Source organism: Miscanthus floridulus, chromosome 9 (assembly GCF_019320115.1).
Source record: "Miscanthus floridulus cultivar M001 chromosome 9, ASM1932011v1, whole genome shotgun sequence".
Taxonomy (NCBI): domain Eukaryota; kingdom Viridiplantae; phylum Streptophyta; class Magnoliopsida; order Poales; family Poaceae; genus Miscanthus; species Miscanthus floridulus.
The window spans coordinates 93,470,224-93,488,145 of record NC_089588.1 but is presented as its reverse complement, the minus strand read 5'-3'; the positions used below and the strand labels follow the sequence as shown (position 1 = coordinate 93,488,145).

Genomic DNA, 17,922 nt, shown 5'->3' with positions numbered 1-17,922 from the left:
CTCATGCAGAGCAGGAGAAAGCTGGAGAAATCATGCAGAACATAGGAAAGGAGCACTGGTTAGATCGAAGAGAAAGCACAAACCTCAATAACCACGGTTAGCACACAAATCTTATCAATCCAATCTGCTTGTAATTGTTACATCCATGGAATCTGTGGTCATCAGAGAGCAAAAGGATGGCCAACACCTTGTACTTCATCCAGCAACAGGGCTTGGCCCTAGTTCCATGGTTCCTCACTGTGAACAAGGAGCAGATCCAGCATATATTACGTGAGATAAGAGGATCATGTAGCTAACAGAATCACACACACACACAGACAGAAAAACACATTTTTCTTGGCCAATTTCTATAAGTACTTTTGTAGCCACAGCACACATAAATGTTCTGCATTTCCTATATTCCTCTTGTAAAAGAATTACAAAATCTAAAAGATAAGATTGCAAATTTCAAAATAGTGCAACTAGTATTTCCTATTAATGCAATTTTTTTATACATGTATATAATTTAAAAAACCAGCTCATGCAATTATTCATACCACTAGGACTATCAATTCAATTAGCAGTTTTGGCAAGATTTCACAAATACAACCAGAAATACTGCTACGTGGCTTTTGTAATCAGACCAAATTTAAACACCTAATGCTAGCTTTTGCACAATATTAGGATCAATGCATGGAGAAAAGGCCGTGCTCTGATCACGCAAAGTAGGGCAAAGGGGCAGAAATCAGATCGAAGAGGAACCACAAACCTCAACAGCCAAGGTTAGTACACCGATCATTTGAATCCAATCTCCTTGTGTGTGTTAGATGCATGGAATATGTAATGATTAGAAACCTTCTAACTATCAAAACATGAAATATGGATGTTATAACAGAACATGAATCTAGAAAGAATAACAAGGCAGCAGGAAATGTTAGAGGCACAATATCAGATTCAGAATTATGAGGAAATAATTCGCCAAGAAGAAAGCAACAATGATGTAAAATTACTCCTAATTCAAAACAGTTGACACAAATAATAAATAAATAAGAACTAATGGCTTCTTCATTTTCTTGCAGGTTTCAATTGCTTCCCTTATGCAACTTATACAAGCACCAGTCGAGTTTGATCAACTACTTAAGGTAAGAAACACAATTCAATGATGCAATGAAAAAAGAAGAATCTGATAAAAAGCTATATAAGTACTCAGCTGCTTGCTTTTTTATGAAGCAGAATAATATGTATGTCACAACAAGCAGATGCGATGATTATCCAACATCATTGAACTCACAAGAAGCAAATAAGGAACTAAAGTCAGCTCCTTATCAAATATTTGTAGGCACAAATTGTTCTAGTGACCTTTTAAATACCTTCACATACAAAAAGGTAAGCAAAATCATTGCTTAGATTCAAAAATGCCAAGATAAGAAGGTTATTTTTTGACTAAAATATATCTCAATGCAGGGAGGCTACACTGAACTTATGTTGGAACAAATCATGAACTCTCAGGAGGATAATCAGACTGACAGGAATACGCAGGTAAAATTGATAATACCAGTATACAAAAATTGCAATTCACACATATTCAAATTACACACATATGTGCAATGTAAATTCAGCATAACAGGACTGTAATTTCAATGCTTCATTATAAACTCTGCAGCAACATGAAGAGATGCAAGGATCATGAACAAAGATGATGCTTGGAAATGACAGGAATGAGGTAAAACTATATTATATATGCTTGTCAAACTAGTTGTGTTATATTATAAATGGTAACCATTCTCATTATCAAACAAATAAAATAGAATATGAGCCTTGAAGATCTGGATGGAATCTTTGGACCACAAACTGACTGGTCAATATCAGAGTCAAGGTTGTCATATGAGTAGATACAAATAGCTGAGCCAATTTGATTACATTTATAAGCAATACAAATATGTACTGGCATCAAAGTAAAACTTATCTTTGCAAAAATAGGATGGAGAAATGGCAATCATCGCTGATGATGATCGAGCAACGACAAGCATAGCTAATGATGATAGAACTGAAATTCAACAATACCATTGGCAAACTGATGTATTCAATAACATGGACATTGATGAGGTACATAAAAAATGATCTCTTCAACTATTTTAGTCCACACTGAAAAAAATTATTTCTATTATAAATGACATTACTCAGAAAACTAAGACTGCTGCCTAATATATTTACAGGTGCAGCATGAAAATCAAGATGATCAACCAACAATGGGAGAAAATGACTTGAGGATCATAGCAACAGAACCAACAAGTTCAGATATTACATCAGCTATAACAGATGATAATGAGCATGTAAATGGCAACCAGGAACTGACGGAGGAAGAGATTGAACAATTCATCAAAGATGAGCAGGTTGCAGCATCTGAAGGCAACAATGCACCTAATCAACAGCAAGTACACCCCACAACTATCGATGGAATTTAAGACTAGGCATGATGCTCACCATTTCTTCAACTTCTATGCATTCCTAGCCAGATTTGAAGTTGCCATAACACATACGACAAGAACTCAAAGTAAGAAGAGAAATAATGAGGTAGTCAAAGTGACAATGAGATGCAATCATCAAGGAAAAGAAGGAACAAAAGTCTTTAGAGCAAGAAGAAGCTGAAGTAGACAAGGATGTTGTAAAGAAACCGGTAAGGAGAAGGAAAATCAATGTTTAGCAGAAGTCAAATTGTCCTTGTGTTATGATGGTGAAAGAAGAAGGAGCTATATGGAAGATTAAAACTCTTGATTTGGAGCATAATCACGAGCTATGCCGTGGAGATAGGGATCAGCTATTTTCTGGTCACAAGTATATGACAAAAATGGAAAAAGGACTTATTAAGACTCTGAACGATAACAATATCACGACTAGGAAGATGGTTTCTATTCTATCGTATCTGAGAGGGGGGCTTATAGCTCTACCGATGAAAAAGAAAGATAGCAGCAACTATAGGACAAAGCTGAACAGAGAAGTTAAAGGATTAGATATGACACAAGTACTGGATTATTTCAGAAAGAAACAAACTGAGGATCCGTCTTTCTTTTACAAGTTTGATTTAGATGAGGACAAGAGAGTGAGAAACTTGTTCTGGACAGACTGTTATTCTATGAAATATTATACAGATTATGGAGAATGTGTAAGTTTTAACACGACATATATGACCAACCGATACAACTTACCTTTTGCACCATTTGTTGGAATCACTGGACATGGGCAAAGTTGCCTTTTTGGATGTGCTTTCCTGCATGATGAGACAGTGGACACTTTTAAGTGGGTATTTCAAACTTTCCTGGAAGCAATGGGATGTAAACACCCTCAAACGATCATCATAGACCAAGACATGGTGATGAAATCAGCAATAGAGCAAGTCTTCATAAACACAAACCACCAAAATTGCTTGTTCCATAAAGACCAAATGCTACAATAAGAGTGTCAAGGTCTTTGCAGCAAACGAAGGACTATATGAAGACTTTGAAGATATAGTGAACAATAGTCTAACAGTGGAAGAATTTGAGCAACTTTGGAAGAGAATGATTGAGGAAAGAAACCTTCAAGGGAATCACTATATTTCCAAAATGTGGGAAATAAGGAAAAGGTTTATCCCGGTCTACTACAAAAATGACTTCTTCCCCTTCATACAAACCTCATCCAGGAGTGAGGCAACAAATGCTAGGTTCAAAGACAATATAGGGCCAACCTATAGTATCATTAGCTTTCTGAAAGAGTACAATTGGATTGTTGATACCATAAATCGAGCAGAAAGGCTGGAGGACTGCTATAGTAAGCAGAAAAGGCCAAAGTAATTTATATTTGGCTACAGAATAGAGCAGCAGGCACAACAGCTATACAACAGAAACATATTCAAAAAGTTCTAGCTACAACTAAAGGCAACATCAAGGCTAAACTACAGGGAAACCAAAGATGGGAAAACATTTGAGGTGTGGCAAAAAAGTAACTAGATTCAGGAGGTTCATAGGTTCAGGAGATATATAGTAAACACTGACCTAACAGAAGGCGAAGAAGAATTTACCTGCATATGTGCAAAATTTAGTAAAGATGGGATACTCTGCTCTCATATCCTAAAAATAGTCATTAAAAGGAAATCAGCACAATTCCAGACAAATGCTTCTTAGACAGGTGGAGAAAAAAGGATATGAAAGTACATGTTGAAAGACAAGAAGAAGAAACAGTTACAACAAGCTCATTGTTGAGATTCAACATATTATCCAGGAAGTCAACAATACTGAATTCAAAAGGATCAAAAAATGAGGAAGCCATGTAATACCTTGTGGCAGAATTCGATAAGATGGAAATCAATTTAGATAGAATGTTATCTGCTAAGTAAACATGTGAAGCACAAAATGACCAGCAAGGAAATGAAGAAGGAGAAACTATAGCAGCACAAGCTGGAGATCCACAGACTGAAATAGATGATCCAGAAAGAATTCAGAGAAAGAGAAGGCCACCTAAACCTGTCAGAATGAAGAGACATATAGAAGAAATAAAGAAGAAACTGGTGGCAGCAGAAAAGAAGAAAAAGAAGAAAATAAATGACACAGACAGTGCTGGTAAAAAATTTGAGTACATACAAATAGAGTTTGAATCCAAATGCAAAAATTCTTATTTATGTGAACTAATAATGTTTTGTAGGCTCTCCGGTGAAGCCAAAAAGAAAGAAGAGGAAGGAAACATCAAATGGTAGCATTGATCACCAAGCAACAGAACACTGAGGGCATGGTAATCAAAGATGATCAACAGAAGGAAAGCGAAATTTATCAATCAGAAGGAGGGATGCAGTCAAATTCAATGGCCAGTTAATTTATGTAATTTGTTTAATGAACAGGATGTTACATTCTTAAATTAAATTATGCCCAGAACTATAATTGCATATGCTGAGAACTAAAATTGTTGTGCCCAGTAGCTGCAAATTACATTATTGGTGATTGCAATTGTGTAATCGAATGTTTTATTTGTCTCAGAGGACAAAAAATTGGTGTGTGCTAGCACAAATAACAAAAAAACAAACTTCAATATGTGTTAGCACAAATCACATTAAACAATTTTTTTCTATGTAAGGACAAGGACAAAAATGAGATGTGCGTTGGCACAAATCAGAATTATCAAAGTTCATGAAGTGTTAGCACAAATCACAAGAGACAATTTTTTTCTATGAAAGGACAAGGACAAAAACTTGGTGTATGTTGGCACAAATCACAAAAAACAAATTTCAACATGTTTAGCACAGATCATAAGAGAAAAAAAATTTCTATGAAAGGACAAGGACAAAAAAGAGGTGTGTGTTGGCACAAATCAAAATAAACAGATTCAAAAATGTGCTAGCACAAATCACAAATGATATTGACTTGTAATCACTTGTTAGAAAGACTAATATTGACCTATATACATAGTTCACTGCAAATAATATACAGTCACACAGAACAAGTAAGTGGAAGAACACATACCAAACTATATAACTTCAGGAAAAAGCAACTTCCTCAAATAGGTTGCTGCTCCTGATAAGAGTTCCACCTCTGAGGGCGAACTTCCTCTATTGGTAACTAAAAACAACCAAATATTTACAACAAGTAATGGGAGAAAGCATGTGTCATCCTTACAAGAACAAGAGGGGCCTCCACAACCCTCAAGCTTGTCCTTGTCTTCGCTATCAAAGGTTACTACACTGACACATAGTGGACAAAAAAGACACACTAACACAGAAGGACATAAACTTGGAATAATGGTAAAAAAACAGTTAACATCAAGCATCCAAACAAACCATCCAACCAAATATTATCATCCACTTTAGTTAAGCCTCTTGACTGTAGATTAATATTTACAACCATTTGAGCACCAACTATTCTCATCAACGTAGCTGCTTCTTTACAAAGTACCATGCACTCATAGCATGAACCTACACACCACATGACAGGAACCTAAACACAAGATCTAAACACAACACGCAGATCATGCTCTCTTATAGTACTGTTCGTAGACCTGAGAAAAAAATATTAGAAACAACTATTAATTGAGTACATGATGGAACAATACACAAAGTGACATTGCAACTAGTATTACCTCAGCATCATATTTCATCACTTTAGATCAACCATCGTTAGAACTATTGTATTCATTGAAAATCATGTCATTGACATACTAATACGAAGATGCCCAATATCAGCTTCAGAAAACTTGCCCATCAAATAGACATTTAGCTCCCAAAGCTCTAGATTCTTCATCGCAAAGATACCACTATCATTACTAAAGCTGAAAAAGATATGAGAAAGACAAGACAGAATATTATAAGCACCACACAAAATGATATGATCTAAAAAAATTAAAAAAGGTTGTACATTACCTACTTCTCAGTCTACTAAGGTACATCTGCATAGATAACTTCATATCCATGGAACCCAAAGTCAATTTGAACAACTTCACTCCAGATTGTGGTCAAGTTTGGTATCTAAAAGCAGATAGAGGAAATAATTAGAGTGCAGATATATATTTTTTCTTATTTGAACAAAATTTCACATTGCATTCAAACAAAATGATGTGAATCCATGTGCTGCTGCTACTTACAAATTCATCACGAACAGCTTTATGGAAATGTGAGTCTGCTCCAAAATGTAGAGTACAGGAATCCAGGAGTACAATCAATCTTCGAGTGATATACACAACAACCACATACCACCGATCATGGAAGAGAATTGGAAAATAAAGCTGACCAAATAACACAAAATGAAAAAGAAGGGATTATTAGCACAACTACAATGCACACAACATATGTCCTAAAGCTTAAAAAATTAAAAGAATGTTACTCACATATTGGTATGCTAATGACCTTGCACGACCAGCACCCTTAAAGCATTTCACTACATTATCATATAGCTCCTTCTCCTTGCTATCATTAGGACCATGATTTCCAATAAAATAGTCCTACAAAAACAAATTGGTCAATATTATTTTATTTGATATAGTTACCACATGTAATTGAGAAAAATAGAAATAAATGACACGTACACCAACTTTAAAGAAGAAATAATGCTTGTAAGAATTCTTAGGGTGTTTCCTATGGAATAACAATCTACATAAAGCATTCACTATAAAGTAATGGACCTTTCCTTGAGGCTTAAGAGAACTTGCAAGTGCACTTAATTTCACAACCACTTGCCCATAATCGATTACTGCAAGACTGAAACAAATGTAAACATTTCATAATTACTTGATTCAAGTGTACTCAAGAGTGGTGAAAACGCTAAGGAGGTTGTAAACATTTAAAAGTTACTTGGAATGTTAAGTTTCTGCCATCTTCAAACAACCTCATATATGTTAGTTTCAAGTCTAGACACTGTTATCTTCGAATGAGGCATCATATAAGGGCTCAACTTGTATTTGCTTGGCATCACTGTCCTCCTACGACGATGAACATCCAACTTTGCACTAGAAGAGTACCAAGGACCTTGGTTTGAAAAGGACTCAAGTTGTCTGATAAATCATTTCTTCCCATACTTTTTGCAGAAACAGAAGTCCCACCTCGATGGGATGGAAGAGGTGTAGGTGCCTGCAAAATCAGGAAAAAAACATAAAGTTGTTCGAAAATCATAAAGTAAAACTTGACATAATAGGGTTCATACTATTTCATTCTATTCTCCAAATACCTAACAAACAAGCACACAAACAAACACGACTGAGAGGTATAAAGAAGGGGACAACAAAAATGCTTCTATTGCCTTTATTCTCAATATATACAGCACTAGTACCGCTAAGGTACACTAGAGTATGGATACTACTACAACTACTTGTACTAGCTATTACATAACTGAGAGCAGCCCCAACTAGTAACAATTGTCCTTCCACTACCATGGTTGCACCAAAAGCAAAATCAGCAGGTTATCTCACAAGACAATTGTTCCAAATTGATAAAACTAAAAATGCCAATTTACAATGGCATAGTGTTCTCCAGAAGGGCTTATCGCAACTACAGAAACAGGAGCAGTTGGATCTTTAGCAGTCTCAGAATAATCAGTAAAAGGTAAAGACTCCATATGGACAAGGTCCTAATCAAAAAATACCACCATATTAGTTACAAAAAAGAGACAAAAGGGAACACAAGATATGTCACAATACAAAATTGATCTAATCTAATAAACAAGTTTACAGTTTCAAAATTGTCATTTCTTTCGGTCTAAATAATTTCCTAATTGCTCACATTACCGCCTCCACCAAATGGATTAGACCTAATCCGGTCAACAAACGTCCAACCCTCTGATGCAGGGCAAAATTGGAAGTAGAAGCTGCTCTCGGATTGAACCTATCATAGAGTGAAAGTAAATCAGGTGTTAGTACAATAAGACAAGTTACAAGAAACACTTTTTTTTTGTTCTATCAGATAATCAATGACAGAGCACCAGCATATTGACTTCAAACAAAAAAAACAAAAAATACAAAACTCACATTTAGTTGGACATTCTGATGTGTAGTTGCAGCTTTAGAAGGTAACACTCGAGCTTCTCTCTGAAGATTATCATCTGAAGTACAAGCTATACCAGATACTGGACCGACAGGACGCCTTAGTTTAGGATCTTCAACATAATTTCCTAAATCATCCTCATCATCAAACATTCTAAAAGATGCCATGCTAGGACTATAAAAGTAGGGAGCCTTATTCTTCATACAAGGTTTGTCAATAGGTGCTTTTCCTGCTTTATTAAATACTAAATTGGTAAAGAAGGTTCAAACTTATAGGTGACAAAGAACAGATATTGCACATGTCAAATACCATAATTACAGTATTTCAAAAGTGCAAACTGCTAATAAATGTGCAATCTAGAAATAGGTACTGACCAGTACGATCCAAAGCAGGAGCTGCATTTTCAGCCAGACCTCTTAAGTGGAGGGTTCCTCCCCCAAGCTAGCTCGAGACCTATGGTCCGAGGTTGTATCCCTGTGGATCTTGTTGAAGGTTTGGTCTCCCTTTGCTCTTTGGCTTTTCCTACATGGTTAGGATATGGTGGATCTCGAGTGGACTTACCACCCCTCATGGTCACCGCATTGACGACTTCAAATGAATTCCCGGGTTGCCCCAGGATCTTCTCAGAATCAATTGCAGGAATTGTGGCAGTAATTTGAGCCAATTGTGTTTCAAACATTTTATTAAAGCTCAATTGATTTTTAACGGAAGAGTTTAAACCTTCTATTTTTGAATTAATATTTTCCAAAATTTTATTGTTCAAGGCAAGTTTGTTTATTAGGTTTTCATTTATTTTAGCTTGCCCTAACACTAGATCTTTCAAGGAGGGTTGATTTGAAAATGTTGAATTATACGAAAAGTTACCTCCCTGATATTTTCGGCCCGACTGGTTCCACCCTTGACCTCCTTGCGGACGGAACCAGTTGTTGTTGTTCAGCGCATCTTCATGGGTTTCAGGGCAGTCGTTCCCCGAGTGTCCGATATTTCCGCACTCCTCGCAGGGCATATTCGAGTCGAGTGCTTGGACGGTGCCATAAGTTTTTGCTTTTGTGGCTGTGCGCTTGTCCAAGCGTTTTATTAGGAGGTCAAATTTTGTGGCTAGCATATCTGCTCCCTCCATGGTATTCATGTCTTCATGTCGGGTTTGGAGTCTTTCTTCACTCCACCTCTGGTTGGAGATCATATTCTCAATTAGAGTCATAGCTCCATTGATCGTGACTGAGAGGAAGGCTCCACCAGCAGCAACATCTATGTGGGCTCTAGATATGGGTGTTAACCCATTGTAGAAGTTTTGTTGTATGAGCCAATTCTCTATCCCGTGGTGTGGGCAGGCAAGGATGTATACTTGCAGCCTCTCCCACGTTTCGGGGATGGATTCATGTATATTCTACTGGAAGTTGGAAATTCTCCCACTCAGGCCATTGGTTTTGCCCGTGGGAAAGAACTTCGTGAGGAACGTCATGGAACACTTGTTCCATGTGTCAATAGTTGTCCGGTCCTTATAAAACCACTGTTTCGCCTTCCCAAGGAGGGAAAACGGAAACAGATAGAGTTGGATGATCTCGGGGTTGACTCCCTTGATGATGATGGTGTCACAAAGCTCTAGGAGCTATTGGAGATGAGCGTTGGCGCTCTCACTAGGCAGTCCACAGAATGGACTTGCCTGCACCATCGTAATGAGCCCGGTCCTCAGCTCAAAGTTCGTGTCACCCAAGTTGACAGCGGGCCCAACAGGCACGTTGGCAACAGCGGGGACGGAGAACTTGCACAGGGTCTTTTCGGCCATCTTGGTTAAAGCAGATGTTGCTGAAGTGAGAGGTTCGATTGCCGGCAGAGTAGCTTCAGGAAGAACGAGATGACGTCGGGGCTTCCTTAGTAGTGACTCTGGATTCTCGATAAAGTTTGTCGGCAAGTCAAAACCACTCGTACACTATCTTGTTTTCATCCACAATAGGAGAAAACAAGCAGAGTTATCCTGCATGAGCAGTGGTTACTACACAGATATATTATCATGAACATGTCCTACTAGATTCTTTTAACCAGTGCCTTCACCGGCAACAGCGCCAGAAATACTTGTTGGCATTTTTTAGCATCGCTACCAGGATTTTATTCCTAGGTAATGACACCAGAAATGCCTTGGTGGTAGTTCTTAACATTTACAAAAAAGATCCGCAAGCGCACGGAATTACTGTTGTAGCATTTCACCTGTAAGTATTTAGGGTATCGTTAATTTATATTTTCCCAAAGGAAGACATGGTGTAAAAGTATCTATTTGGTGCTTGAACAAGATGACATGACCATATAATAGACCAAGGTTCATGACAGGGGTAAAGATGATTGGTATTGAGATAGTGTGATACACACAAGCCATCTCTCAGGGATAGAAAAAAGAAACAATAAAGAATAAAAAATAAAGCTTTGATGTGGGCCAGAAATTTGCATATTCATCTCTGAATTTTATTTTTATAGTAACATATGTAGCAAGACTTAACAGGAGTTGCGTCCTTCCAAGAGTTAAATGTTGACGTCATCACTACAGTTGCTCAACATTTTCTAAGTGCATTACTTGAACATACTTTGCATCAAATGTCAAGATGTCACTAGTACAAAAAGCTTTTTTAACTATCGGTAGTTTTTTATCTTTATCGGTGGTTGTTTGAATCTTTGGTGTGAAAGGCAAGTGAAATAGAGAATTTTCACTAGCGCCGGCTTAAGAACTGCCACTACAAACACATCTTCATTGGTGGGCCTTGTATCAACTGCTAGTGTAAATGCATTTATGCTGGCCAGTTAGTTACATCAACTTCTAGTGCAAATTGTTTTACAACAAAAAAAAAACAGGTGATGCCAATGTCGCACCGTCGTTGCAAGTGCCCTCCATGCTCACCGATGGTCGCCCACAGCATGTCCCACTACGCCTTCTCCACGATGTCGATGCATGTCCCGCTTGCATGCACGCCTTGACTTGGTCCAATTGCCATCTTAACTTCAGTTAACACCATCCTCACTTGTACACTCGCATATCGACATGTCCAAGTGCTAGCGGTCCACAGTCCATCCTCCCACCCTCGGTCCCTTGGTTCAGGCCTCGCGTCCGCCCTTCACCGCTCCCGGTCCATTGTGCACGGACTCCTCGCTTGACCTTCTCTATTGCCATCGACCATCTCACGCTCAACATCTGCACATCACAAAGCCCAGAGATATGTTGCACACATATCTCACGTCATGGTTAGTCTCACGTACACTTAACCATGCTTCGAACACCTCTTGACAATCACTCATCACTCACACATGCATGCATTTCAAACACAGGAATTCACTGATTTGTGCATGAAGTTATTTGTGCCCTATAGGTGGTAAAATAGTAAACATTTCATAGTAAACGTACAAACATTCCACGCACTCATCAATCAGCAGAAAACACTTTGAAGTATCTAGATTCGATACCAGCAAGGTGTCCTTGGAACTTATGTTTGATAGTAGCTTCTAGCTATTTGATGTGTGTGTTCACGTGAATATTTATTATGTAACAGTACTTAAGTCGGTTCCTGAGAAATAGGACCCGTGTTCAGTGTTCTTATTCGTAGCTCCTATGCCGTATGACAATACCAACGCAGCTACCGATTGAGAGCATCCTAAGAACTGATCCGCCGACGACTTTTAATTCCTCAACTCAGAGCTGGCTGTGTCTCGTATGAACGCCCAAGACTGTGATTATTGTTCGTAGGTTAGCAATGCAACATGTGGTAGGTGATATGTCAACTTCTTACTGCTGTCACCAAAAAATAGCATTAGTTAGGATTGTTTACAGTCACAATGGAAAAAAAAGCTTAATATCGACGGGGAATAAATAGTGATGGATCCTGTGTTCGCCAGCTGGAATCTTGTTAATTACTTCTACTAATAAGAGGCCTGAAAGGAGCCTCACGGTAACTCTTACTAGATGCACTAGAAAAAGAATGATAAATTGTAACACCCTAAAAATTGCTTCTCTTGAAATAGAGCTAAAATGATTTAATTTTGTATTTTTATGCTCATAAAAACATGGGGAAATAATAAATTTTCTTTAGATTAAAATTTAACTTAAGGTAGAAACGTGTTTGTTGCATTCATGCCAGTCGCACCTTGTGTTTCTATGTGCAAAATATATTTTTTTAAAATACGTTTAGGAGACGAATGTCTATCTCTAGGAATTTTTCAGCTTCTTTTTGGAATTTAATTCCTACCTTCTTCACCTTAATCTTTATGTTCCAAGTTCCCAACAATCTTTTTATGAGCTCCAAATATTTTATTTAGGTTCATCATGTTTCAAAGTGTCTCTGGGAGTTTTTCCCAAATTTTTATAGGTCTCGGAGTATTTTTCGTGGCTTAAATATCAATTCTAGACTTTTCTAAGATTATTTTATTCACGAAATTAATTAATTACAAAAATAAATAATTTATCTCATTTTCCAACCAACTCTCATAGCCCATGTGCAATAATCCTAATAAATCTCAAAGGCCCATGCATTTATTTACTAATGGACTTTAATGATTATTTAGGTTCATTGGTAAATGTGGTGGGTGCAACATCAATTAGTACCATGTTGCTACTTGATATAGGTGTGGAAAGTTTTTCTCCCTATAAATATATACCAACCCCTTGGGCAAACCACACTAAAACTACCATAGGGGAGACCCTAGTTTGGGAAATCCCTCGTGTAGTAAATTAGATTTTTCTCCTCCTCTTGCAGTCGCCGTCACCGTCGCGCTGTCCGACGCCGTAGACCAGCCGTCGACCATAAGAAGGCCCTAGGTGAGTTCGATGTCTTCTCCTCTTGTTCTATGTGCTCTTGGCTCATCAAACCGTGGCCTCTATGGCCCAAACCGAGCGCTCCGGGGAGCTTTTCGCCGTCGGTAATGGAGCTTCGCCGTTCCGGTTTTCCTCTCCGGCCGGTGACTCTCTCTCCCCCTCCTTTCTAATCTAGGCTGACCAGATTCAATCCAACAGTCCAAGATCGCCCATACCCCAGCAGTTTATTTGCAAATAAGCTAGGTTTATTTGCAAAAGAGCCCCTGCAGTTTCGCGTAATATAACCCGCAGTCCATGGCGCACTTCTAGAATACATTTTCCTATTTCGAAAGCGTAGTTTCTTTCTAGTAGATTCAGAATACATTTTCTCTTTTAGAAAGCGTAAAATCCCTCTGTTAGATTCAAAATACATTTTCTTCTTTTGAAAATGTAGTTTCTTCAGTTAGATCCAAAATACGCTTTCATATATTTACAGTTTTGCCACTAGTCTTATTTAGGCCATAAAATCTTCATTTTAACTCCGTTTTGATCCATTCAAGTTGCGTTAGGTTCGTAGCGATGTAATCTACATGTTGGTAACATTGTTTAAATTGTTTAAGCTTTTGAATAAAATAGTAATTTGATTTATCTATATGAAGTTAGTTTTTCAATTAAAAGCAATTAGGGTTTTCTACCCCCGTCTTTTGTAAATAAAATAAGATTAATTTTATGTTAGTTTTCTAATACAAATATAATTTGGCTTAAAACAATTTAGATATTTCTCTGAAGCATCTTATATATATTTTATAATTAAAATAAATGAAGCCTATAGTTTTTTTAAATAAATCTATCTGTAGTTGTATCTTTTTCACCATAGCTCCGATTAGCGTGCCTTTTACGTCTGTGTGTTCGTAGCGATACGTAGAATCGTGTTTCAAACTCTTTTACTTATTTTTCTATGATTGGTGTATTGTTCTAATATAGCTATATTTGTATGCTATGCATGTTTGTTTGGATGCTTCTGTGGTGCTTTGTAATTATGTCCAGTCGGTGAGTTTTACATGGTGATCAAGAAGCAGTTCTTTGGAGGTTATGAATCAATAGAAGAAGGAGCTAAGTTTAAGGCAAGTATAGTATGGGATCATCCTAGTTGTCCAATTCATCTTAATATCATTTTAATCATATGCATGTGTCTACCTTGACAACCATAGTAATTTTCCTAGCTAATTGATATCATGGATTCCTTGTTACCTATGGGGTATTGCATTGGGTAGTATGATGCTAGTGCTCAAACTAAAGCCATGATCTTGTAACTTGACTAATGGTATATGCAATAAATACTAAAAGATGCTTTTTAGCAACATGGAACAAGGGGGCTAGAGCATTGAGCTATTTTATGGTGCTCTAGATTCCTCTCCCTAAGGACTTATCTGTAAGTGATCATCCGAGACTTATAGTATAACTATGAGGGCTATATGGCTCTGGCTTTAGCTCAGTATGAGGACCTTTTCTAGCTTGTTAGAGGTTACCTTTATGGCCTAAGAATGGCTTGTTGAATCGGGTATAGGACAACCTCTACTCTTATGTGTATAGCCATGATGGAATTGTGGCATTCGACAGGGGGTTCCTATATCTGTTTGCCGAGTGAATCTAGCGGCCCTAACTTGTTAGATGAACCTTTGAAAGGCTTTATAGTGAACCCTGTCGACCTTCCTTGGTAGTATGTCAAGAGGTTGGCCGACTAGGGTGAAAGGGTAAATCATGACTCACAGTGAAAGTATACAACCTTTATAGAGTGTAAAACTAGTATATCAGCCGTGCTCATGGTCATGAGCGACCTTGGACCCTTACGGAATAGATGATGAACACTGATGATACTGATGATAAAGATGCTCACTAATGATTACTGTTTATGCTATTCATTATTCATGTTTACCTGATCATGTGTTTATGTGGGCTTATGGATAAACTTGTTGCCACGCTATTGCTAAAATCATGACTCATTAAAAGCTAATCGCAGTTAACCAGTGTCAGCCTCTTGAGCCTCATGAACCCCATGTTATATTTGTTGAGTACGACATGTACTTATGCTTGCTTTACTTTTTAAATCTTTGGAAAAATCTTGGATGAGTACCAAATTGCTAGTCTGGAGGAGTTAGGCTTGTGATCAACCAGTCAGTTGTCCCTGTGGATTGGAGTCTTCACCCGAAGATCGGAGTTGTCTTTCTACTATTTGCTGTCTAAGGTTATATCCTTTATACTAAGTACGTTATATATTGAGCATTGTCTTTTGATATTACCCTTATTTATAGCTATATGTGAGATTTGACTTCCTGAGCTCATATATGGTGCGTATCTGGTTTTGTTCTTAAAATCAGGTGCAACAAAGTGGTATCAAAGCAATGCTGACTGTAGGACATAAGCCTAAATAAACCTGGACATTTTAGAATGCTTTCATCTTTGCTTAGTTCCAACCTTGTTATTTTCTAAAAGATATGCTCGCTTCGGTCTCTGTTCAGTTATAAAAACCTTGTCTCTATTCTCAATCCTCCCTCTTCGTCTAAATAGATGGGTTGTAATGAGGAGACCACTGGCATCAAAGGTCAGGAGGACCAGGCTATGTTGTCCTTGATTGCATTCGACAAGGAGAAGCTTTTAGCTATGCAACAACAAGTATTAGAAGGAATGACTCAACATGGGAGTTCTCAATAGTGCTTGCCACAGGGTCAAACCAACATACTAAAGGGACCAATAAAGAGACAAGTGGCAGAAGCTTGGAAGAAAATGAAGTCCAATGAAGGTGCTGGTAGTAATATGCTCGGAAGTTAGTATCAATGTCATTGTTGTGAACATTATGGTTTTCCTTGTCTTTGAAACAATCCAACTAAGAAGGAAGTCAAGGTGAACCCGAGTTGTGAGGCCAATGTGGATAAGAAGAGGAAGGCAAACTCACTAGAGCCAGTATTGGGAAGTGACCAACATTTGAGTTCTACTACATTGTCACTTCTAGCTCTAATCCCTGGTCGGATAAATTAAGACTTTAAAGAGTTAGAGGCTTCTCAAGCTAAGACTGCTTCACATGAGGTATGCATAGATAGCTGGACAATCACCTATAAGGAATTTCAACCCCAAAAGATCAAGTGAGCTAGAAAGCGGTCCAGTCAAACAAAGATGAACCTTCAGAGTTCGCAAGCTGACAACACACTAAGCAACAATTCTGTAGAGTATCACATCACAAAAGATCCAGCTAAGATCGTGTGTTATCGTTGCCAACAAGAAGGACATTATGCTAAATTTTGGCCACAGAAGAATCAAGAATTACACCATAGAAGTGGCTAGAGTCAGATCACTATAGGGTTGCCACCAGTAAGTGTTAGTGATGCCCAACCCGAAAGAAGCATTTGATGAGGATGACGAATGAAGGAGTCATGACGAACTATCCAAGATCAACGAATTGGAGGATGTGTCGCCCTCATGGTCATGCAAGAGATGCTACCCTAGATGCCCTCGTAGCCACACCTTGATTGAGGAATAGGTGTTTATGTCCTTCATGTAATAAAAATGATAGTATTGCAAGTCGAGTCAATGATTAAGATGTGCACCTTTATTGCTTTGTCGAATTGTCATTATGTTTATGCTTGTTTTGGATCTTTGTAATCATTGCAATGATCTTGTTGGGTGTTCCCATAATTTCATTTAGTTTATAGGCCTAAGGTATAAGGATTAATGGAATAAATAGTTGGGTTATGGTTTTCTTCTGTTTTTCCTATCCTGTCTTTCGGAGTAGCCTGCCCTCTTTAGCTTATATCTCTAATTTTGGACAATCAAAAATCATGAGAAAATTCTGGACTATAGTAGACTTCGATATCTTTCTATGACCACAAGAATCACCTTGATAGCTATTTTAGTTCTGGTGTTATGAAAATCACAAGATGATGCAACCATGTTGTTTAAAATCTAGAGTAGTTTCTGTTGTGCAATATTTTTAACCACCTAAACTACAGAATTTGGAAAAGTTTTCTATAAGTTGTGGAGAATTTTATAGGCTTTCCAACGGTATAAGCTACAACTTGAATGGATTAACAGAATGAGAGTTACAGCTGTTTTACTGTGCTGTTGTTTTTCTGCTCGCAAGGAATTTTAGATTTCTTGTTCTTGCCCATACACTAGAGTATCACTAGGATGTCAGAACGTCTTGATACTAATTAGCTCATCTAGAAGAAGGTGCAAGCTACCCTTTTTGTGTCCCCTAGCTGATCTTTTCTTAAGGGGGGTAGACAAGTTGAATAATTTGCAAGATGAAGTATCATATGTTCCAATTTGCGCAGCAGAAGCGTGGTGAGCCCATAACCCACAGGTCCCAAGATCAAAACCTTTGGAAGAAGATATGGGACATCTATAGTTGGTTATATGTGGGCTCAAAAAACATCAATGTGACATCAAGCCTAACAAGTGAGTTCTCTACGTGGATATGTTAATAGGGGGGAAGGTACCAAGAAAGTTAGTGATGTGATTGAAACCCACTCAAAGATGTGAGAGAAACTCAGAGTTTTAAATAATGAGATTTGGTTAGAGGTTCAAGGGAGGTTTATCCAAGCCCAGCAAGATGTTGATAGTGTTACTGGAGAAGGTTTTAAGTTTAGATCAAAAGACCTCAGCTAAGTATTTGAAGGAGTAA

General features: G+C 37.8%; 1 non-coding gene and 1 pseudogene across 1 annotated transcript; both read left to right on the top strand.

Moving 5' to 3' along the window:
• The first annotated feature begins 1,146 nt into the window (after positions 1-1,146).
• Positions 1,147-4,736, top strand: LOC136480305 (uncharacterized; annotated as a pseudogene).
• Positions 4,737-9,786: 5,050 nt separating this feature from the next.
• LOC136484506 (small nucleolar RNA R71) lies at positions 9,787-9,893 on the top strand. The gene has a single exon (XR_010766029.1). It is a non-coding gene; the product is annotated as a small nucleolar RNA R71 (small nucleolar RNA).
• The last annotated feature ends 8,029 nt before the right edge of the window (positions 9,894-17,922 follow it).